This window comes from Ambystoma mexicanum, chromosome 4q (assembly GCF_040938575.1).
Source record: "Ambystoma mexicanum isolate Mex_15411 chromosome 4q, UKY_AmexF1_1, whole genome shotgun sequence".
NCBI lineage: Eukaryota > Metazoa > Chordata > Amphibia > Caudata > Ambystomatidae > Ambystoma > Ambystoma mexicanum.
The window spans coordinates 1,120,813,588-1,120,836,396 of NC_090928.1; the positions used below are offsets into that span (position 1 = coordinate 1,120,813,588).

Below are 22,809 nucleotides of genomic sequence, written 5' to 3' on the forward strand. Positions count from 1 at the left end.
AAGGTATACCTTGGATCTCTAGGGAAGTAAGATTTGCGGCACGCTGCAACAGAATTCCTCGTTCCCTATAGGTAGCCCTTGCTTACTCGTTAATGCCTGAAACCTGATGCTGCTTATCTAATCTTTACTCCCACCGTAGTGGGCAAACGGCTTCCAGTCTTGCCTGTGGAGTGGTGTATTGTGCCCCTGTCGGGGTTACCCAGATCTTGGTCTGCGAGAGAATAGAACAGGGTGGCACAGGAGGGGGCGGCAAAGATGGTGAAAGGTTAAATGTGCATGAAGAATTTGTACAGGTAAGTAAGGGAATGAGGGGTGGGGGTGAAGCTAGCGATAGCTTACATGTTCGTTGTGCAGAACTATCAAAGCAGAACACTAACAAGCCCACTTATTAAAGTGTGACCTCCTTCACAGAGCTTTCAGGTTTCTTCATTCTATGTGTGAGAAAAGCCATCTAGGCTATGTTAGTTTTTTTTGTTGAATTCTGGGATTGGCAGTCATAAATCTAAGATGGAAAAGAAAAAACTACAAGTCCCATAGTTCCAAGAAAAAAAACAGTACCAGATGGCAATTTCAAGCATGGAATTAGAAAACTTCGTAGCTGTGCCATCACATTAGTCCCTACCGATCCCACCCCACAGGTCGACCTGAACCTGCTAACATCTCTGTAAATCTGCTCATGTATCCCCTGTGTGCTTTCCTTTGTTAGCATTGAGGCCTTTATCCTAGGTGCTATTACACCTCAATGGCGTGAGTGATTTCGCTCATCACTGAAGCAAAACCCCCAACAACTTTACAGATTCTTTTTACAAAGGTAGCGGGCGCCCCTCTCTCGCAAGAACAGACATGATAACCTGTTCAGTGGTTATTAACCACTTGAGAGTTTGCAGCCGCTGCTTTTACTCACTGTGCCTTTCACAGATGGGAAATATCCATTTGCATATCAGTCTTTGTCCTGCCCAGGGGCGCCCGCTACCTTTGTAAAACTATTTGTTAAGGAACCTGGGATTGGTAACCCTAGGTCTCCTGGGGGCAACCAGACGTGGTCTCCCTCTCACTGTGCTTAGAGAGGCATCAGCTTCACCTCACTGATGATCCCCAACAAGGGTGAAACACGTGTATGGGGTTGCTGGTGGTACTCTCGTTCAGATTGGAATTGCCATTGTATTTCGGTGCTGGACTGCCCCTGGGCAGGACAAAGACTGATATGCAAATGGATATTTCCCATCTGTGAAAGGCACAGTGAGTAAAAGCAGTGGCTGCGAACTCTCAAGTGGTTAATAACCACTGAACAGGTTATCATGTCTGTTCTTGCGAGAGAGGGGCGCCCGCTACCTTTGTAAAACTATTTGTTAAGGAACCTGGGATTGGTAACCCTAGGTCTCCTGGGGGCAACCAGACGTGGTCTCCCTCTCACTGTGCTTAGAGAGGCATCAGCTTCACCTCCCTGATGATCCCCAACAAGGGTGAAACACGTGTATGGGGTTGCTGGTGGTACTCTCGTTCAGATTGGAATTGCCATTGTATTTCGGTGCTGGACTGCCCCTGGGCAGGACAAAGACTGATATGCAAATGGATATTTCCCATCTGTGAAAGGCACAGTGAGTAAAAGCAGTGGCTGCGAACTCTCAAGTGGTTAATAACCACTGAACAGGTTATCATGTCTGTTCTTGCGAGAGAGGGGCGCCCGCTACCTTTGTAAAACTATTTGTTAAGGAACCTGGGATTGGTAACCCTAGGTCTCCTGGGGGCAACCAGACGTGGTCTCCCTCTCACTGTGCTTAGAGAGGCATCAGCTTCACCTCACTGATGATCCCCAACAAGGGTGAAACACGTGTATGGGGTTGCTGGTGGTACTCTCGTTCAGATTGGAATTGCCATTGTATTTCGGTGCTGGACTGCCCCTGGGCAGGACAAAGACTGATATGCAAATGGATATTTCCCATCTGTGAAAGGCACAGTGAGTAAAAGCAGTGGCTGCGAACTCTCAAGTGGTTAATAACCACTGAACAGGTTATCATGTCTGTTCTTGCGAGAGAGGGGCGCCCGCTACCTTTGTAAAACTATTTGTTAAGGAACCTGGGATTGGTAACCCTAGGTCTCCTGGGGGCAACCAGACGTGGTCTCCCTCTCACTGTGCTTAGAGAGGCATCAGCTTCACCTCACTGATGATCCCCAACAAGGGTGAAACACGTGTCTGGGGTTGCTGGTGGTACTCTCGTTCAGATTGGAATTGCCATTGTATTTCGGTGCTGGACTGCCCCTGGGCAGGACAAAGACTGATATGCAAATGGATATTTCCCATCTGTGAAAGGCACAGTGAGTAAAAGCAGTGGCTGCGAACTCTCAAGTGGTTAATAACCACTGAACAGGTTATCATGTCTGTTCTTGCGAGAGAGGGGCGCCCGCTACCTTTGTAAAACTTTACAGATTCATAGGTGTATATGAATTGGAAAAGGTATGTTCCCTGTTAGCTGCCACTGTGGACCTTTGCCCTGTTGGCAGGTGTTCAATCATAGGTTCACAGCACAAGGTCTTTCGTCACCTTAGTTTCTTCAAGCGATACAAGGATTGGGGAAAGACCTGATAACGGGACCGGGAGCACCCTTATGATGTAAGAGAAAGCTGGCATTTCGATACCAGGTCACCGTCCGCTCCTTAATCTGCAAGCGCCCCCTTTCTAGGAAGAAGGGGGCAGAGCTGGATTCAATCAAGGGCATGGAGGTCGTGTGCAGTTCATTTGCATCAGTATCTTGCGGGGATTGTATGTTTCTTATGCACGCTTAGCCTCAGTCATTCGGTCTGTTAGTCCTCTTCTGATCTAGCCCAGCTTCTCCCTGGCTTCTCTTGGGCCAGGTTGTTAGGCCTTTGTTTCTCCCTGGCATCTCTTGGGCCAGGTTGCTGGGCACCAGCTTCTCCCTGGCATCTCTTGGGCCAGGTTGCTAGGCCCCGGCTTCTCCCTGGCATCTCTTGGGCCAGGTTGTTAGGCCCTTGCTTCTCCCTGGCATCTCTTGGGCCAAGTTGCTAGGCCCCAGCTTCTCCCTGGCATCTCTTGGGCCAGGTTGTTAGGCCTAGCTTCTCCCTGGCATCTCTTGGGGCCGGTTGTTAGGCCTTGCTTCTCCCTGGCATCTCTTGGGCCATCTTGCTAGGCCCCAGCTTCTCTCTGCTATCTCTTGGGCCAGGTTGCTAGGCCCCGGCTTCTCTCTGGCATCTCTTAGACCAGGATGCTAGGCCCCGGCTTCTTCCTGCCATCTCTTTGGCCAGGTTGCTAGGCCCCGGCTTCCACCTGACATCTCTTGGGCCAGGTTGCTAGGCCCCAGCTTCTCCCTGCCATCTCTTGGGCCAGGTTGTTAGGCCCTTGCTTCTCCCTGGCATCTCTTGGACCAGGTTGCTAGGCCCCGGCTTCTCCCTGGCATCTCTTGGGCCAGGTTGCTAGGGCTCGGCTTCAGAACCGCATGTTGAATATTCAAGGATCAGGCTTCAGCTTTTTTTTCGCGCCAAGTAAATTTGTTGTTTTCTTTACAAACCTTTTATTAGTCCGTTTTAATTTTAGGGTTCAGGCTGTTTTATTTTTTATTTTAAACTCTCGAAGCGGCACATGCGGAAGGCTGTGTTGTCATCCCAAGTAATAGCAACATCCAGTCGGGTATTCGGAATGTCGAAAACCTTTTCAAAATAATCTTGACTGAAATAATGATAGATGTGCTAACCTTATGGGATATAACTGGTCAAGGGTGGGTATGCTCAGCCGTTCTGTGCACTATAATAGTCCAGCATCTCCTGTCTTGCATCCGAGTCCTTTGCTTTCGTCAATGTCCGCCTGGACAGTTTCTTCTTGTAACTAGTTCTCTTTATTTAGTGCTTGCTGCTGCGGTTAATTTGGTGTTGAACGATAGAACCCACCCTAACGGTGCTTAATTAATCAAGCTTTAGTAACAGGTAAACTATTACTCAATTAAATGAACCCTGGTTTTGTAACCTCGGATGTATGTAAGGCTGAGTCGGTCCTACTAGGACTTACCTGTGATCTGCAGGGTGAGTGAGCACAGGCCTTAGCTCACTGAGCTATCCGGGCCCGGACAATGAAACTTCTGTCTCACTACTAACCTATTGAACCAACCCACCTCGCCAAGAATTGCTCTCTTTCTGAGAAGGACCAGGGTAGTAATTTCACCAAAATGCCAGGGGTAGCGGAAGTGACATCACATGACCCTTGACCTCTGATAACATCACAGGAAGTGATGTAATTTAACCCCATCCTGAAGTGACATCACGGAAAGCAATGGAACACAACCTTTCACTCCTAGACAAAACACGAAGTAGCATCACATAGCATTGTTCCTAATAACACTACGAAAAATATGGTTACGATATCACTGTAATGTGATATGGATCCCCATATGTATCGTTAATATCAGTGTGTAAAAGCACATATTACAAAATTACTGCGACTGCAAGGAGACGTCCAAGGCCAAATAATAATGATGTGTTATTATATAGCACTTACGCTTAAGCGCATTAAATAGAACAAATATACATACAATATCATCAACCTGTGTTGGTACTGATTTATCGACCTCAGAAGGATGAAAGGGTGAGTTGGCCTTACTGGCATTCTAACCTGCAGATCACACTCGCATTGCAGCAGCGAATGCTCAACCCACTGAGCTATCTTTCCGCTATAGCTATCTTACCGGCTATAGTAAAATGAGCAATTACATGTCTGAATGTTCTCAAAGTCGGAAAGCAAATTACATTCTGTAGTGGATACCATTAAACTGGTAACTGAGAATTAAAAGCAGGCCAGTTCATCTTCAGGTCTGGTACAAAGTTTGCCACATGACAAGCCTGAATGGGTCTACTTTTCAGGCTTCAGAGATTGGCAAAATACATACCATTGTGAGGGTTCATAACTGTTTATTAAAGAATGAAGATTAGAGCAGGGAAAGCAGCGCACTCACATGGCATCCCTTACTCTGGGCCCTCTTTAACTCATCCATCCAAACACACATCCTTAACAGCATGCCAGGGAGATAGGAAAGATAGACACATTACAACAAAGCATCAATTGTGGCACAATGAAATCAAGGGCCACTTTATGTGCTATCGTCAAACATTTCTACATTATACACACACTTTTAGGCACAAGCATTTTGTCATGTGACCAAGGACACTGAAATGGAATGTCACGTCAGCAGAAAAAAAACATGCTATAACTGCAACTTGCGATTAGCAAAATACTTCAATTAAGACTTAATATATTGGGGACCAAAGAATATACGAACAAGTAGAACAGGACTGATCACCAAGCCGAAGACAAAATGTGCAGGCACTTCGACATAGGAGTGGAAACAACTCGGCACTTACTGACTGCTTGTACAGTGCTGAAACCCCTCTACATCAAGGGCTATGGAGGGCGAGTCAGGCACATGGAGTACATAAGCAGGGATCAGTTCTGGTCGGACTGGATTGGGGCCGAATCTATAGTTCATAAAGCTGATTCTAACAACTTCGGCCACAAAAGGCTACGTCATATGTCAGGTTACCTACTGCAATGCCCTTCTCCAATCATAAGAGGTAAATACTTACGTTTTAGATTGAATTTGTGGCTTACAAAGGATATTCTGGCAAGGAGGAAAATCATAACCCCTGACTTGAAGTTTTGTCGGCATTGTAAAATTGCTAATGAAAAGGAAACACAACAACATGTCATTGTGTCTTGTCAACAATTGAATGCACTGCGCACTAAGCACTTTAAAAATTTTCTATGCTTAAATAATGTTGTAGAGGACAAAGAAATATGGCAATGGTTATTTTTAAGTACGAAGTTTACAGTAATTAAAGCAGTAGAGCAATTTCTAGAAACAGCCATTCAAGATGAAACTAGAGAATAGAAATGTACAAAAGCAGGAATTAATTTGAAAGCTGGTATAATGAATGTACATAGCGCTTGAATTTCAATTGAACCAATCATTTTTATAGATTTCTATGTACATATCAAATTATGTAAAGATAATTGTTTTAATTGATGTTGAATATGTAACAAATACGTTTTGACTTGTATTTGTAAAGTTGATTTAATCAGCTAAACCAAAAAATATAAAAATAGTTCATAACGATGCAGCCTACGACATATGGAAAAAAGCTACATAATAGATACGATTCGAAAACTTTGGTCAACAACTTTGACTCTATAATGCACATGCTACCATAAACACGCAAATAGACAGAGGTTTTTTTCCCTTACCTGTAACCACTGTTACTGATGAATTTCTTTAATCTTTCTTTTAGTGAAAGTGATTTTAATTGTTTTTTATTTAGGAAATGTGATTTTTACTTTGTGAATTTAAATGCAAAAGTTTGTTCTTGATTGAATATAAATTAAAAGCATTAATTAAAAAAGTTAAAAAAAAGAAATGCAAAATACATAGTCCGAAATGGATGCTTATTCTACTCTAAATGCATTTTTGAAGTTTCTGTCTGCATTGTGAATTTTGAGGTGTTTAAGAACAGACGAAGTCAGTGACTCACTCCCTGAAGTGGGCCTGAAATAAACCTGTAATTAGAAAAACACGTTATTTGTTATTTCTATTCTTTCTTATTTAGGGTCACGGCTTAAAGTGTTACACTTGTGAAGCCCCCTGTTTTTTATAAGAGGTCTAAACAAGAAAGCCAGTTACTCCAGAAACAACGAGCCACATTGCACTGGCCACAGCCCAGGAGCTTCAATAAAATAAAAATAAAAACGATCTTTTTTTAGGTTGAGCAAGGGAGAGCACAGGGCCACCCCCGAATGACGTCCCTGAGAAGGACCCTCTTCCCCCATCTCCAGCCCCATTTATTTACCTTCAAATGAGGTGATCCTGTTTGGGTGTCCTCTGAGGCCCCTTTGCACTCGCAGTTGTTTCATAAATAAAAAAATAAATATGTATTCAACTAATCGCATGAGTCTATAGCGTTGCAGAAAAAGGAGACCTGATGCAATTAACCGTACGGTAGGCAAAAGTCAACATATCTTATCACTTGTGTAGAGCCAGCCAGCTTCAAAGCTCACATGGAGAAGATAGCACAGTCAATTAATACTACTACAGTAGCACCCTGAGCTTTGCCTGAACAAGGTCACGCATGTATATCCCAGCACGTGCAAGTTCATATGTATCCTTCCTATGTCGATAACAGCTGTTGGGAAAAGTTAGGCGATAAAACCACCAGACCGGTTCTAATGTTGCGTTGCACTCGCTTTGAGCGGAGATAGAGTAGGGTGACCAGACGTCCCAGTTTTGCCGGGACTCTCCCGGTTTTTGCTGCTCTGTCCCCCTTTCTCAAGATTATGTTCCCATTGGAAACTGCAGTGGTCCTGGTTTTTTGAAGTAGGTCTTCATAGCTGACAGGCCGGAATGCATAATCTCGCTCAGAAGAAATGCTGCATTTTACAAGTTAAGACAGTGTTGGTTTGTGATAAATTAATTATAACATGTGTTTATTCAAAGAACAACGCTTAAACCCCCTTGTTCTGCAAACTAAACTGAAGTGTAGTGCCTTGACAGCACTTTCTAGAGTTAGTCCTACGTTTATGTTAGTTACCATGTCCCAGTTTTTTACTTTATAAATCTGGTCACCCTAAGATAGAGGCCACCTCGAGGGAGTTGTGTATTTGATGGAAAGGTCTGAAGGCACAGAAACGGATTCAAAAGGTGAGTTTTCTTAAACTCATGGCGGCCATGTTTTTAGTTCCCACGTATTGGAGTATTAGGCCTGCAATTGCTCAGCAGTTGCAGTGAGCACGTGCCATTGGCTAGCAGGAGCCTTTTTCTTTTCTGCAGTTGTTTGGTTTGGTCAAAGGGAAAGTGGGCGGGATAGCCGTGCAGCAGCCCCGCCAAGAGGGCAGATGCTACTGAATTCTTTGCTCAACTGGTAACCAATGTAAGGACCGACGCAAAGGAGAGAGATTTGTAGATTTGGGAGTTCTGAATATCGGGGATGGAACAGCTGCGTTCTGTGCCCTTTGCAGTTGGTTGATTTGTTGATCAGTTATCACTGTAAGGAGACCATTTCCATAGTCCAATTTGGAATCGACCAGTGCTCCCACCATGACTGCATGGTCTTTCTGATGGATACATTAACTATATAAGTAAATAAACTAAACAAAATGGTGGAACGTTACGAAAACAGTTGAGGGCGAAAAATATGCATTGTGTCTTAGCTCCTATCTGGTGATCGTAGCCAGGCTCGGACTGGCCTATAGGGCAATATGCCCATGGGCGAACTAAAAATACAAAATGCTGGTGTGGGCCCGTTTTTTTGGTCAAAGTGGGACACTATTTTTCCCATTTTGGACCAGTTTGATGAGTTAATTCACTCTGCGGTTAGTAGTTTTGACCAGTGTTGTTGAATAAATATTCTTTAAAATGCAGAATTTGCATCACACTTCATCAAAAACTCCCCCTTGGTTACTATTCAAACAGTGTCACAAATGGAATAATTAGCCATTTGCAACAGTGGGCCACTCTGACAATTTAATGGCCCAGTCTAACCATGATTGTAGCCCAAATTGGATTGCCAGAAGCATCCTAAATGTTTTACCGTAGACACAAAGGAGATAGGTAATCCTAGAATACATGGTGGCCGAGGACAACCAGAGGGGATGTAGACTATAATGGGATGTAGTCAGTGAGGCAATGTAAGGAACTCATGGTGGCAACAGTAAAGACAGACATAAGAGATCACAGTTCAGGGGTGTTTATTAAACTGTATAGGTAGGTTGGAAAAACGCCAAATCTAAACCTAAATCTAAGATGGGAGCAAGCTATGACCATCAAATAATAATAAGGCAGTCCTAGCTTCATCTTGTCAAATAAAAGGGCCTTTACTTTTAAAAAAACTATTGCCAAACCTTACAACTAAATACTAAAAGATTGTGGGATAGTGTTCACAAGAAAGAAAGAAGTGTTCACAAATGATGAGTCAGGTTGTTCTAGCCAGAGGTCTCCCTTACCCACGTTTTGAGCACGGGACAAGGCAGGACTCCCGAGCGTAGCACACTCTCAAGCTTACCCAGCACAAGGCTACAGTGCCGTTGTCGGGTATCAGGATCTTCAGTGATTAACTCTTTTCTACAAAAAAGTCTCTTGCCTCTGAGGACCTGATGTGTTCAAAATAATAAAACAAAAAGTTAATTTCCGTCTGTACATTGGGTGATGGCATTTCACCCCTGGATCCCCCTCTTCCGGGATCAGACCCCTCTCGAATAGCAGCCTCCCTCTATGGCGTTCACTACGGCTATTAGTCGCAAGATTTCACCTGCTGCATTCACGAGTCATTGGGTGATGTATTTTCACCCTTGGTTCCCCCTCTTCTGGGCTCAGACCCCTCTCGAATGTTAGCCTCACTCCATCAGGTTCATTATGGCTTTTATCCCAAAAGATTTCTCCTTTCGCATTCACAAGTCTTAATGTCTTTTTAAACATCCCTCCGCCTGGTTCACTCTTGTCAACACAATGACACAATGTTCATTGGGACATCATGCTTCGCCCCGTTTCCGTCAGCATGCCTCCGTCGGGTTCACTCTTGCCAAACACACAGTTCCTTCTCCTTTTGCACTATTCAGGATTCGTCTCCCTTAGCTTCCCAATTACGTACCGGTCCAAGACTTTCGACTGTACATGGGGTTTTGTTGGACCCCTTTATGACCACTTTGACCTTTTCCTTGCAGCTCTCTTACGGACTTCTGGTATTCGTAGTTTCAACAATGGGGAATCAACCAGAGTCTATCCAGTGAGCACCCACATGGGGCCGGACCCTTCTGCACCTGTTTTTCCCCTTAATTTGCCATTCGCAACTTTTGTTGAACACAGTTCAGTTTCTTATCGGTTCTCCCTTAGACACACCAGCTGTGATGAACCGCTTGGCTTTTCTTGTCTCTGGAGTCAAGGACGGTACCACGGTAGCAAGCGCCGCTCCCTGCCATTATTATCAGTGTAGGAGGGCTCTGTGTACCATTTACATCTGCTGCAAGACACGCTGGCTATTGTTTGCGGTCTTAGGTTTCCTTTCATGGAGGCTTTGTGGGTCTCGGTCGAAAAGGGCAAGGTTGCTTCTCTTCTTGTCACCCCTTTGGTTCTCGCTGCTTTTCTCCTCCTCTTGAACTGCCGCCCTGTGATGGCTGTCTCGATGTGCGTTTTGTCTTGCTCACAGTGTGCTCTCGTGCTACACCTTTTATCCTTGTAGGGAAGGAAAAGGGCAGTTGAGTGTGTCTGGTTCTGGTCAATTGCCTGACTATGCCTGACCCTTGTGTTGGGACATGTCATGTAAATGGCTCTCATATTATTCCGTTGTCTTTCGTGGTGTAAGAAAGTGTTCGTGTCGGAAAAGGGGAGGTAGAGTGTCTGAGTATCCTTTGTGGTAGGATTGGGGAAAGGTGTTCTAACAAGTGGGATACCACATCTCACCCATCGGTGTCCCACCTCCACTCCCTGAGGCCCACCCCATCCAGGTGATCTTCCTGCACTGGTCCACCCCTCGGAACTGGATCCAATAGCGATGGCCGTGTCCTGGCCACCTGGATGACAGATCCCTGGGGACTAGTCAGGGAGACACCTTCATGTTTCTCACAGCGAGCAGAGAATTTTGTTGAGTAAGCCAAGGCCATCAAATTGAGCTGAGCTCCCTGCCAGGTAGATAATACTGGACCATCGAGAATTTGGTTATAGAGCATGTTCTTAGCCTTGTAAGAGAATCTAGCTAATCCTCCTCTCCCCCGATCCATTACCTCCCTGCCTCCCTCTGTGCCTCTGATGATAAACATTATCTTCTAACACTCCCTCTGGTGAGCTTCTTTGTCAATTTGGCTGCCTACATGCCTCTCCTAAGTCGCATATAATGAAGGCTAAATCGGACCTCTTTCAAGCTTAGATTTCCAGTGTAGTTAATCATCCTTGTGAGTGGTTTAAGGTAATCCAACACTATAGTAATCCAACTCCACCTGACTTACTCTCTTCTTCCTTGGACCAATGTAATGATTTTGATGGTAAGATTCAAAATAACAAACAAGGTATTGCTGCTGGAATTCACACATCTAAGCAAGCATTATTTCCCGCTCACCCTCGTTCACTTCCTATTTGGAGCACCTTTTCTCTCCATCGGAATTTCATATATTTTTTAAAGAGTTTATTTCTACAACAAAGCCTCCTTCTTATTCGGATGACCCTCTCCCTGCCTATGTGATCAAACCGGCTCCTGTTTCTCCACTTTCACATCTCTTTGTGAATGTCTCATTTTGTCAACAGGTTTTTCCTACCTCGCTTAAATGTCCTCAGGTGCTTCCTTTGAAGAAAAACTTAGATTTGATGTTCTGGATTATGCCAACTACCAGCCTACCATTGCAGTGACTTTTTGGGTTAATTTCTTGAGAAATGGGTAGCTCTTCAACTTTCCCAGCACTTATCCAAACACCGTTTGCTTCCGGACTATCAATCGGCTACACCACAATGACGAGGCCACCTCTCTGAACACAAATCCCTCGATGCATTCTACACTTCAGACCTGAAAGCCTGCACACACCTAGAGCTCAGTTTACTTCCAATCTACAACCTCTATGCAAAAAACGGCTCTCCTACTTTCCCTTCTCCTCCTAACTAACCAAACCCACCCCATTTTTCAGATCAACCAGAGCATCTGGAGCTCGTGCAATGGGCACCAGTGTGCGGTACAAATCCTAATAACAGAACATAAAGATGGCGTAGAAGTATAAAAGGCAAATGTGAAAGGGCTGCTGAACGCCTTTCTGGGGAATGTAGCAAAGTCTTGTTTTGCCGGAGATGGATGAGGTTTCCCCTTCGGTGGCACGAGGATGCATCCATCGTTCCTTTGATGGCACAAGGACAATTGGACTTCTGAGTGTCCTCATGCACTTGGGAAGAATTCCTAACAAAAAAATGAAGGTGGCTGGAACTCGGAGGTCAGGTTCTTAGTCCGGAAGTGTACCAGAAAGGTTTCAGCAGGTAGGGATACGAGAAGGGATCCTGCGACTGATGGCAAGGAACAAGAAACCCAACCAGGCTTGGACATAAAATGGGGGCAAGCCAATCCAATAAATGCATAAACATCAGAAGGACAGACATGTTCGCAATAAGATTCCAGAATGCAGCCTGCTAAACAGTCTGAGGACTAGTTATCAGAAGTTGGGTTCCAACTTCAGAGGGTTAAGCAGAGTAGGTTAGTGAAATACTAGCCAAGAGGTCAGACACATACCAGGAGATCAGAGACAATACCTGCCACATGGGTGAAGCAAAGCAGTAGGAAGCACGGCAAGTCGAGAAAAAAACAGAATAGCAGCAACAAGCAAGAAATGCACTGATAGAGCAAAAGACTTGTTGCTGCATTCCTAGTTTTTGGTGCTGAGGATATGCGCTTGCACAGAGGTCAAGGGAATACGGAGAACTATAGTAACCTTGTGCTAGGTTGAAGCGAGCACCAACAACAATCTCATAATGCAGGACTCGGAAAGATTGGGGTAAGAAGTCCCGGTTGTTTAAATCACCTTGCAGAGATTTAGGGGCTGATTCATGGAATTATTTGCGCCGAAAAACGGGGATTTGTGCGCCATTCTGCCTGCAAATCCCTGTTTAACAAATGGGGATTTCCGGGCAGAATGGCGCACAAATCCCCGTTTTCCGATGCACAAATTCCATGAAACAGCCCCATCATACGAAGGGCTTGGCATGACAAATAACATGTTACTGCAATAGCACAGGGACACCCCCGCTTTGCAGTAAGTAGGAAAGCAATCTACAGCTACTCTTTTTCAATGTAATACCCGTTCACTGAAGGAGACCATCCATCTGATTCGGTGTAGGGATCTCCAGAGGACCGTTGCCCAAATTGTATTCTTCAATATTGAAACATAAAGCTCCATTTTATGGTGGTTTTTTTTGGCATGATGCCAACTGAGCGAACAAAACAGTGGCAATCTCTCTTCTAAAGATCTTAGAGACCACCCACAATTTTAGGCCAATTTCAAACCTAACTTATCTATTACCCATTCCAGGCTATTCTTCAGCTGTTGAGGAGCAGAAGCTGTTCTTCAGCTGTTGAGGAGCAGAAGCTGTTCTTCAGCTGTTGAGAGGAGCATTAGCTGTTCCTTAGCTGTTGAGAGGAGCAGAGGCTGTTCTTCAGCTATTGAAAGGAACAGAGGCTGTTCTTGCCACGCTGATGGTCAAATCAGTAGATGATGGTGGTGTCTGTACTATTAAGCCACCGTATTGGGTCTCACTTGTTCAGTTCTGTTCTTCCGGATAGCTCCTCGTTCTGTTGCTGGATTCCTTGAATGTGTACATGTCGTCTAAGTAAGGAATTTAGGGTTTGTTTGAAAGGAGCGGGTGGCATGGGGGAGTATTTGCCTATCCTTTGTTTTGATGATAATTATTCTTAAGGCGTTGGCATGGTTCCGGCATTAGGACGATGCCTGTAGTTTCCAGCTCGGCATGATAATGCCAGTTGAAGTAGACCTGCATTTGATGATCTTCTGGACCGCTTTAGTTGATGTTTGCCAGTGGCCTCTTTTAGGCTGCTTAGCCAGCTTGGGATGGTCCAGAAAGCGTTGTATGTTGTCCATTTGGCTCTCTAGAATGCTAAATCAATCTCCTGTAGTTAGGGGGCACTATGAACTGACCAAGCAGTCTTTGGTACCATAGTGTTTTCCACCCATCATTGTTTTATGTGACCTTGCTCCCCGTAGCAGAGTCAGCATCTGCAGGATCGCCTAAACAGTGGTACCAGTTCCAGCAATGGGAGCCAGTAGGACATGCAAGGCAGAGCAAAGATCCAGCTTGTTGCTTTGTCTTTGCCACAGGGAGTGTTTCAATAAGATAGCAGCTGTTGCAAGACAGTTCGACCGGTTGAAACTGTGACTACTCGATGCAGTCAGAGTGCCTGAAATGCCCTATCCTCAAGCAGAGAGGACGTAACCTGCATGTGCCACTCTCTTAATATGCACATACATAAGAATTTAGATGGCTGGGTGAAGATTAGCAGTATTTCCATGTATCGATTTGAAAGGGATTATTCAGTCGCACTGAGGCAAAGGATCACTGCATGTGGGTTGACAATAGTAATGTAATGCAATATGGCATTTCTATAGCGCCTAATGCCATTGTTATGACCTGAAAGCGCTGTGGGTGAACTACCTTGGAGCACCGAAGTCTGAGGTAAGAGAGGTTGGTCAGAGGAACATAGAATGCGTGTGTGCATTTTAGCAAATATGTATAGGTTGGTGGGGGTGACTAAGTCCCTGTTAGCGACCCATGTGGAACTGGCCTGTGGGGGGTGTTGTGAATGCTGTCTGGGAAGGCATGCAAGTCAAGGAGACTGATTGGTTCCAGCTAGACCGAATTTTGACTGTGGGACTTAGTTGCATTCTAGTGGCAGAGGTGAGGTGTGATATGAGTTAAAGTAGCAGATGATCGCACATGTGTGTGGGTCGGTGGCTGTATCGTGGGGTGGGGGCGTGATACGGCTATCTTCCATTGAGATGGAGTGCGATACATACCCGTGAGTCATGGCCGATTTAATTGTTTTATTGACGTAGTGCAGGTCCTACTCATGCGGGACCACAGGACTAGTAGATACATACATAGGTGTAATCTGGGCACTGTTAGCAGCACAAAGCCATGAGTTTGTTTAATGTCTTTATTTGTATTTTCACATCCAGACATGTGTTGTCTTACATAAGTTACTAAACATGTTCTATGTGCTTAGTAACACATCTAAAGTTTGTACTCATATGGTTTCTTTATCAAAATAAAGTTTGCTTGAAAAGCCTCCATAACTATTGTTTACATTGCAAAGATTGCATACTTGGACCTTGCTCACCAGGCCTGCCTTTGTAACTAAAACAATAACGTGGAAGTAGACGTCAATGGTTGCGGGGGTTGAAGAAGCAGGGGAAGGCCAAAATGGCGTGTCTTCCACTCCACGTTGTGGGGCGGTGGAGGAGGGGTAGGGTGATGCTTGTGATACAGTGCAACATCATCATCCAGTGCACTTGCATGTGTGAGCGGGTTTAGAAAAAAGAACAAGGACACATCCCATTACAGGAAGGGAGGGGCAAGGAGGTTTCAGTTTTTGGGCTGAGAAGAACCAAAGAAGGTTCCTCCATGAGCTCTCTCGGATTATTTCTGCCGCTTTAGATCTAACCACTGGCTGTGAGAGGGCACAATCCTTGCCGGGGCACGGATCCCGCTATATGAAGCAGAGGTAAATTCCCAGCGGGAAGGACTGGGGCCTATATGCCTGCCTACATGTGCTATTCTGCTTTACTCTGCAAGTTCTGTTCATGTGTTCCTTCCACTGAAAATATTTCAAACCCGTGGTGTGCCTCCTTGCATTGCTGTGACCAGAAGTGCAGTAATCCTCACATGTTGGTCCTGGTGCTGTATCATGCCTCATACCAACACCACTGTACAATTTATTGACCTATTGTGTCTGGGGGCAACATGTAACTATTTCACCCAAGTGTGGCAGTGTACATCTGCAGCGACTGAAAGGAGACCTCACCATCTGCACCACGTGTGGATTCCAGCAACTTGGGCCCCCACTGAACCAGACAGATGAGAGAGTTTGGCCCATTCCTTATCACCCTATGTAACCCCACTGCAAATGAACATAGCCCAGTGCCCCTAATTCAGATAAAATGTTTATGTGCTTGAATTCCCTATAGACACTTGAGCCCCTATGGATTGGTGAGAAAAAATATCTCCTTATCACAAGTGCCCAAATTGAGACTAGCCTCCTTAGACTTATAGCCAATCCCATGCCTGGGCACATTTCCAGCCTCATGTACATATAAAGTTCACAGTGCCAAAATAGATCTCTACGTTACCTGTATGGATGTAAAGAGCGGGTACATCATACGCTTCAAAACTACCATTCAAAGGGGGCTAATGACATCTTCTATCGAATAATTAACAATCCTCATTCAAGTGAGAAAAACATGATTGTGGATCAAGGACTAGAAAAACTCAAAAACAGACAAATCCTGCATGCACACAAAATAAATGGCAAACCAGTTGCCCAACATTAGAGGGTTTCCATTAAACATTAATCTTCAAGTTGAAAACTAACCCGAGGCTTTGTTGAATCAAGACTTCATTGAACCAGTGAAAGGGCCCACTCTGTGGCTTACTCCAAATGTATTGGTCCCAAAGAGTTTCCACTAGGCACATCTGCATACGCATTGACATGTGTATCCCTCATCAGGCAATACAATGAGAATGCCATCCTGCTACCTAAGTATGACAAATATGATGCAAAATTACCCTAAAATCCTTGGCACACATATTCCAAAGATGGTTTAAAGCCAGATCCCAGCGAAGTACAAGGCCTTGTCTCCACACCAAGTCCCTCAAACGTATCCACGTTACGGTCCATCCTTGGTATGGCGAGAATCTGTACTTGATGTCTCCAAACCAAGCAAGGGAAAAATGTAATTTGGTTGCCTGAATGCTTTTGACTGCGGAAAAACCGGCAGGTTACAGCCGGACTCGTATTACCATTCCGCCTCCATGATTCCTGGAATTACCGGGGCATTACGACCCCGGTGACCCGGGAATTCCGGAGGCGGAATTGTGTAAGTCCCCATTCCCATACATGGGAATGGGGACAATGGAAACACCGGTTCGGTCTATGACGGAGCCGGTGTTTCCATTTCCGCCTGCAGGCGGGTGGTGTTAAACCCGCCAGGTGAGACCTGGCGGGAGTGACACCTCCCGCCTGCAGGACTCGGAATCAGCCAGTCCGGAAAGAACGGTGGTAGCGGTTATACCACCACTGTTCTTTCCGGACCAGCTGACTCATAATGAGACTCAGTGTCTTGTATAGCTTATTTTGATCTAGCCCTTAACTGAATTCGCCATGGATGCCAGCCCAGTAGGTTTAGGCAACATTCTTGCACAACACAAGCCAGGCTCGACATCACATCACAAAAGTGTTTTATTCTTAACCAATGGGAGCCTGAAAACGGTAGAGCAGGCACACTTTCAGGCAGAGAAAGAAAGCTTACCTCTCTAGTGTGGTCATAGAAACACTACCAGTTGTTCCTCCACGGCTTGCCATAAACTGTTCTCAAGGCCCCGAATGTGAAAACTCCCCGTCAAGTTGCAAGATGAGGTTATGTATCCACGAATGCTCATTTCATATTATTCACAAACCAGGCAAAGAGGAAATCCAGAAGATTGTCTATCCAGCCTCCATTACTGCACAAGAGTCCCAATTATTCACTTACTGCACACCAGTACATTCATCGTGTAATTGTTCATGCATGAGCTGAATGCATAATGCACAAGATCATTGATGAAACTGCCGCAGATCCTGTATGGATGGCTGTCATGCGCTGTCTTCATTCCAACAAATGGCATGACTTCACCTCATTTGCTTCCTTCAGATCTAGTGCTGATGTCAAAACATTGAAAACATTTGCGCTGACAAAAGATGAACTATATTTAGCCTCTTCGGGCTAACTTCTCAAGTATAGAATATTAATTCCCACCTCAGTGCATCAGAAAATAATGGCGCGGCCGCAAGAAGTCTGTCTGGACATAGTTTCCACAAAACAGCCACTACGTGAATATGTTTCTCAAACATGGATTCAATGGTTGAAACAACTCTGAAACAGTGTTGAATTTACTTGAGTCTGGCTTCTTGTCTGTTCTCTGAACCCTTGTAAATGTCCACGTTGACCACTTCTGGGTGGGAAGAGGAGGCGGTTGACTTCTTTGGACCTCTTCAGAATGGTACTTCTTTCATAGTATCCCTCAATGAACCGCCATGATATCCAGAGCTGCAGGTAATTCCCTCTACAGCTGCCACTTCGGTTAAACCTGCTTTGGTCTAAATGTGCGAAGCCTATGGCATTCCTAGGACAGTGAAAATCAATAGCGCACCTCCATTCAATGGACATGACTTTATATAGTGTTTGAAGAACATCTAGGATTCCAGCATCGAAGTGTAACTACGCTGAGTCAAAGCTATTGGTCAAATGATTCCTGGGAAACTTGAAAAGGACCCTACAGATATGTCATATCACTGAAGGTTCTCTAGCACAGGCCTCGTCAGTGGCTGCGAGGCTATCGGAACACACCTCATAGCACCAGAGGGAAGTGCCCTTCTGAGCTCATGTTCAGCATGAGTTCAGAACTGCTCAGCTTCATGCGTGGCATTACTCACGCCACACATGAAACTGCTGGATGACCTCTGAGAAAAAGAGGCTATGAGCAAAGCTGCTATAAAGGAATATGGTAGTGGGCAAAAAGGAGCAAAACATTCACTAATTCAAAAGGACGATCAAGTGCTTGTAAACCAACTAAGACTGAAGAAAGTGCCAACATCGTTTGATTCTCAAACCTTGAGAATCACTGATAGGAAAGGGTCTATGGTAACAGCAGATTTTAATGACTTCTCCATTACAAGAAACGTGTCCTTCTTCCAATAAACGGTGATATGATATGAAATAATAGGTTATTTATAACACGCTTAATACCCAGAGGTTTCTAAGCGCAGACCTGGGGATCAAACCTGTGTTGCTCCGTGTCGCCTTGCTTCCAAGGCGACCACGTTACCCCTGAGCTATCCTCCCGAGGCGGTGGGCTATGCAATCCCTCAACTGGAGATTTATCTGATCAAACTTCTGACTTCGATGATGTTGAAGCAACTGACCGTGATTGTTATTTTGAAGAAGAGTTTGGTGATCGCACCCATGACTCCCTGCTGCCGAGAAGCTGGTCATAGAGAAGGGTCATGAAGATGGATTGAAGAAAGAGAATGATGGGAGTTCTTTGTATTTAAGGATGGGGAGATGTAGAATCTCCAGCAGGTGCCCTTGCGCATGCCACTACAGAAAGGGAGGAACAAAGGGTTTTAGTTTTTGAGAGAAGAAATAAAGAAGGCCTCTCCATGGGCTCCATTGCCATCTGCTTCTTGCCGCCGCTTTAGACATAACATATATGGAGATGTGAAGAGCCAGGAATGAGACGCAGAGATGACTCATGGTTTTTCTTATAGACTTTTGTTAAAATGAGAAGGGGTTGGAAAATGCCTCACTGTTGCTATTCTAGGAGGTATTTCCCTACCTCCACCTGTGTCCAAAATCCTATTCTTGCCCTCGTACTCTAAAACTAACTCTAAGGTGAAAAAGGAATTATCTCTACTTCTTGAAGTGCACACATGTTCAAATCCAACACTAAAGTTCAAATTCTAACACAAAGTTCAAACTCCAACACAAAAGTTCCAAATGGTCAATTTCAAAACAAAAGAATAATCCAGGTTCCTTGTAGTTCAAGAGGACAACTCCTTCTTCTTGTTATTGTATTCCACTCCCAGGGGAAATGGCTCCCTTCCCCAGGTTTCTCTCCACATTAAAGATGACTCAAGTACTGCAATTTGGGTGTGGGTCTCGGATTCACAGGACACCGGGTATACTCTCCTGCCCTGCCAGGTTTTCTTCCTCATTCAAAATCTCCAAAGGCATGGGTCTTCTTTGGGATTCTCTTTTACAGCTCTTTGTATACACTTGTCTTCGCCTGGTATACTCTCCTGCCAGGTCTTTCATGCTATTTCTTTATACAGCGTGTGTTCGGTATTTTTGTAAAAAGTTAATTCAGCTTGCTTTACAAAAGATCTGATGTACTCCCTTGCCACATCATAACACACAATGCCCCTGTTTCTCTCTTTTGATTTTCCCCAAGTTTGTATGGTGGGTCCCAGACCCCAACTCCACATTCTAGGGCTTTCGTTCTCTTGCTTGATAGTGCTTCAGTATCCTAACCCTTATCCTGGGCTCGCTGGCTTGCTTCCTGCACTTCTGCGGCTTTCCTGATTCCATGTCGGGTGGTTCTCTGGCTCTCTCATCTCTCGTGGTTACTCCAAGCACCTTTTGACAGGCGTTCGGTCTTCAGTCAGGGTTCCAGCTCCCTGTGCACTCGGAAAGCATGACTTGCTTCCTCGCGTCCTGCCATGGTCTCTGCGGAGCTGCCCCGAGCACACTGCACACTGGGCTTCCATCTCGCTCCTTTGTGCCATTCTGACCCCTGCGATACCGCTGGTACCTTGTGCTGTCTTGCTCTGGAGAACTCCATGTTTCACTTCCTGGCATTGAACCATGCCGGGACAATTGGATTGTCCCAACAACTAGACCGCTGGTATTGGTTTTCTTTAGGAGTAATCATTGCTACTCCTCGCCTCTTCCTCGTATCAGTTTGTCATGTCGTTTTCCATGTGATAATGAGGAGGCTGGTGTTGGTTCTCTTTAGGAGTAATCATTACTACTCCTTGCCTTTTCCTCATTCCAATGTCTGTCCTGTTTTCACTGTGGTATTGAGGAGGCTGGTGTTTGTTCTTTTTGGGGGTAATCGGTACTGTTCCTTGCCTCTTCCTCGTCTCAGTTCATTTGATGCTGTTTAACCCCACTTAGCAAACCCTGGCCACCGGATGCGTTCCTGTTTGCTGCTCTTTTTCCCTACTTAAGGAGCCCTCCAGCCTCTTTTCCTTAGCAGATGGGGAGCAGGTGCAAATGGATCTTGGTCACCTGCCCTAAGCCCCGCCCACCTGGTGCCTTCCTGGTTGCCACTCTTTTTCCCTACTTAAGGAGCCCTCCAGCCTCTTTTCATTTGCATATGGGGAGCAGGTGCAAGTTAATCTTGGTCACCTGGCCTAAGCATTGCCCACATTCTTAGCCCTGCCTCTACCTTCCTGCTCTTAACTCTTAGATCAAGGGCATCTCTCGCCCGAGCATTGTTGGAGAAAAGGGCAATTTCTGTTTGTACCTGTTTGGACCGGGAGGATCCAGGGCCCAAACCCCTGCTCAGACAGCAGCTAAGCATGCACCAACATGTTTTTACTCTCTCTGTCGTCACAGGCTCTCTCCACCTCTCTGGTGCCGCCGTGATGTTCCCTTGTGCCGGCCCCCTTCTCGCACATGGGTGTTTCCTGTTTTGCTTGATTCTTCTACCCTGCTCCCCCTCCCCACTACTTCTGCAGTAGATGGCCAATGCTGGATTTGACTTTTATGGACTTCATGGATTCAAGGTGCGTCACCCTTTCTCGAGGGTGGCCCAGAATCATGCTGTTCCCATCTTCATCTTGTATCCAGGCTTGCAACATTGTGTTACTACTGACTTCTGCAATTGCATTTGCTCTCCCCTCTTGCTTCGCCACTCTTTTTGACTGCTTACTCTCTGTTCTCTCCTCCTCTCCCTTTCTCCCTTTTCCTATCTCCTCCCCACCTCCCCTTACTTTCTTCTATGCACTTATTCTATCAGAATTGTCCCTGGACCTAGTATGATAGCAACCTCGTCTGTCTCCTCCCCCCTCCCCTTACTTTTTCTCCTTCCTTCCCCCCTCAGCACTGCCAGAAATGTCGTCAGGCCTAGTACGGTAGTCGCCTGTCTTGTTTCCATTTCCTTCCCACTCTCCCCCTCCCTTCCTTATCTATGTCTTAGCTCTTGCACTATCTTAAATGTCGTCAGGCCGAGTACGATAGTTAATTTCACATCCTTACTGTTCATGGTCTGTAAGAATGTCATTGTATTTTCCCTTGTTCCCTCCCTTGCCTTGAAGTGCTTTGGAACACATTGTGCATAGGCGCTATATAAATAAACTATCATATCATATCATGTGGTATTGAGGAGTACTGGCTATCTGGTTAGCAAGTGGATGAGGGAGTTTGTTACAATGTGCCAACAAGGCTTGTGGAAGGGATGGACCATCCCTAACAGGGAATGGGGCATGTGTGACTTTCTCTGACAATGCCATGCCGCCCCCTTGAGGATCGGCTCCCCCCATGTGGACCTCCCTCATATAGTCACCCCAGGGTCAGAATCCGGTAGTGGCTGCTGTCCCCTGGCCACATGAGGAGACGCTACCACTGGGGAAAGTGTGATGACATCATCACATTCATCACAGTCAGGAACCAGGATTTTGAGACCTTTGAGTTTGAATAAAGTGGAAAACGCTAACAAGCACCATTTTTGTTTTAAAGGAATTCCAAAAAAAGGAGGTGATGAAAAGATGTGAAAAGATGACTCCTTTAAAAAAATTAGATATTTGCAAGTATGGTCAGGGGTTGTGATGAATCAAACTCCGGGGTATTAGTGGTTCAGGGGTGAATATCGGTTTCTAAACCATCAATCAGCCCCACAACTCTAATACACTAGAATGGATCCGAACAGATTGGATTAAACAAGCATACAATTAAAATTATAAACCTCATTGTCCAATTTTGGTGCGGTAGGCTTATAGGTTGTGGATCGTTGGTTTATTGCAACACAGCAAAAATACAATTATTACCCAATAATGATTGTCCAGTCAAGGTTACATACAAATATCTACTTTATTATCATGATCACAACAGACCATCTAATAACACTACTAAATATAACCCACCCTGTAAAGGAATGCAGAGAACAGACAGTTTCTAAGAAGGAAAAGGGATGCACTCTGGATACTGACAGGAGGGTAGTTGGTATGGTTAATAACAACAATAGTTTTTTAATGGGCTTCTTGGTCTCAGCAAAAAGGGAGAAAGGGTCTTAAAATGTCTCTACGGGCCTTCTGGGAAAGACCAGGGGGACAGAACCACAATGTACCTCTTGCTATAGTTGCGCTTTTCAGGCTTACGCGACAGAGTTTGAGATGGGAGTCAGCAGCGGGTATCAGGCGAGAAGACGGTTCGGCAGGCGAAGCTTGGCAAAACGGCTGCACGCTGGCCTTTACGGTGACTCAGGATTCATTGTCTCGGTGCTGATCAGCGGTTCTGAAACGCTG

At 45.2% G+C, this 22,809-nt stretch overlaps 1 protein-coding gene across 3 annotated transcripts in view; it reads left to right on the forward strand.

The window, feature by feature from the left end:
* Positions 1 to 22,809, forward strand: part of TMEM63A (transmembrane protein 63A) — a 778,572-nt gene that overhangs the window by 110,919 nt on the left and 644,844 nt on the right. The window lies entirely within an intron of this gene.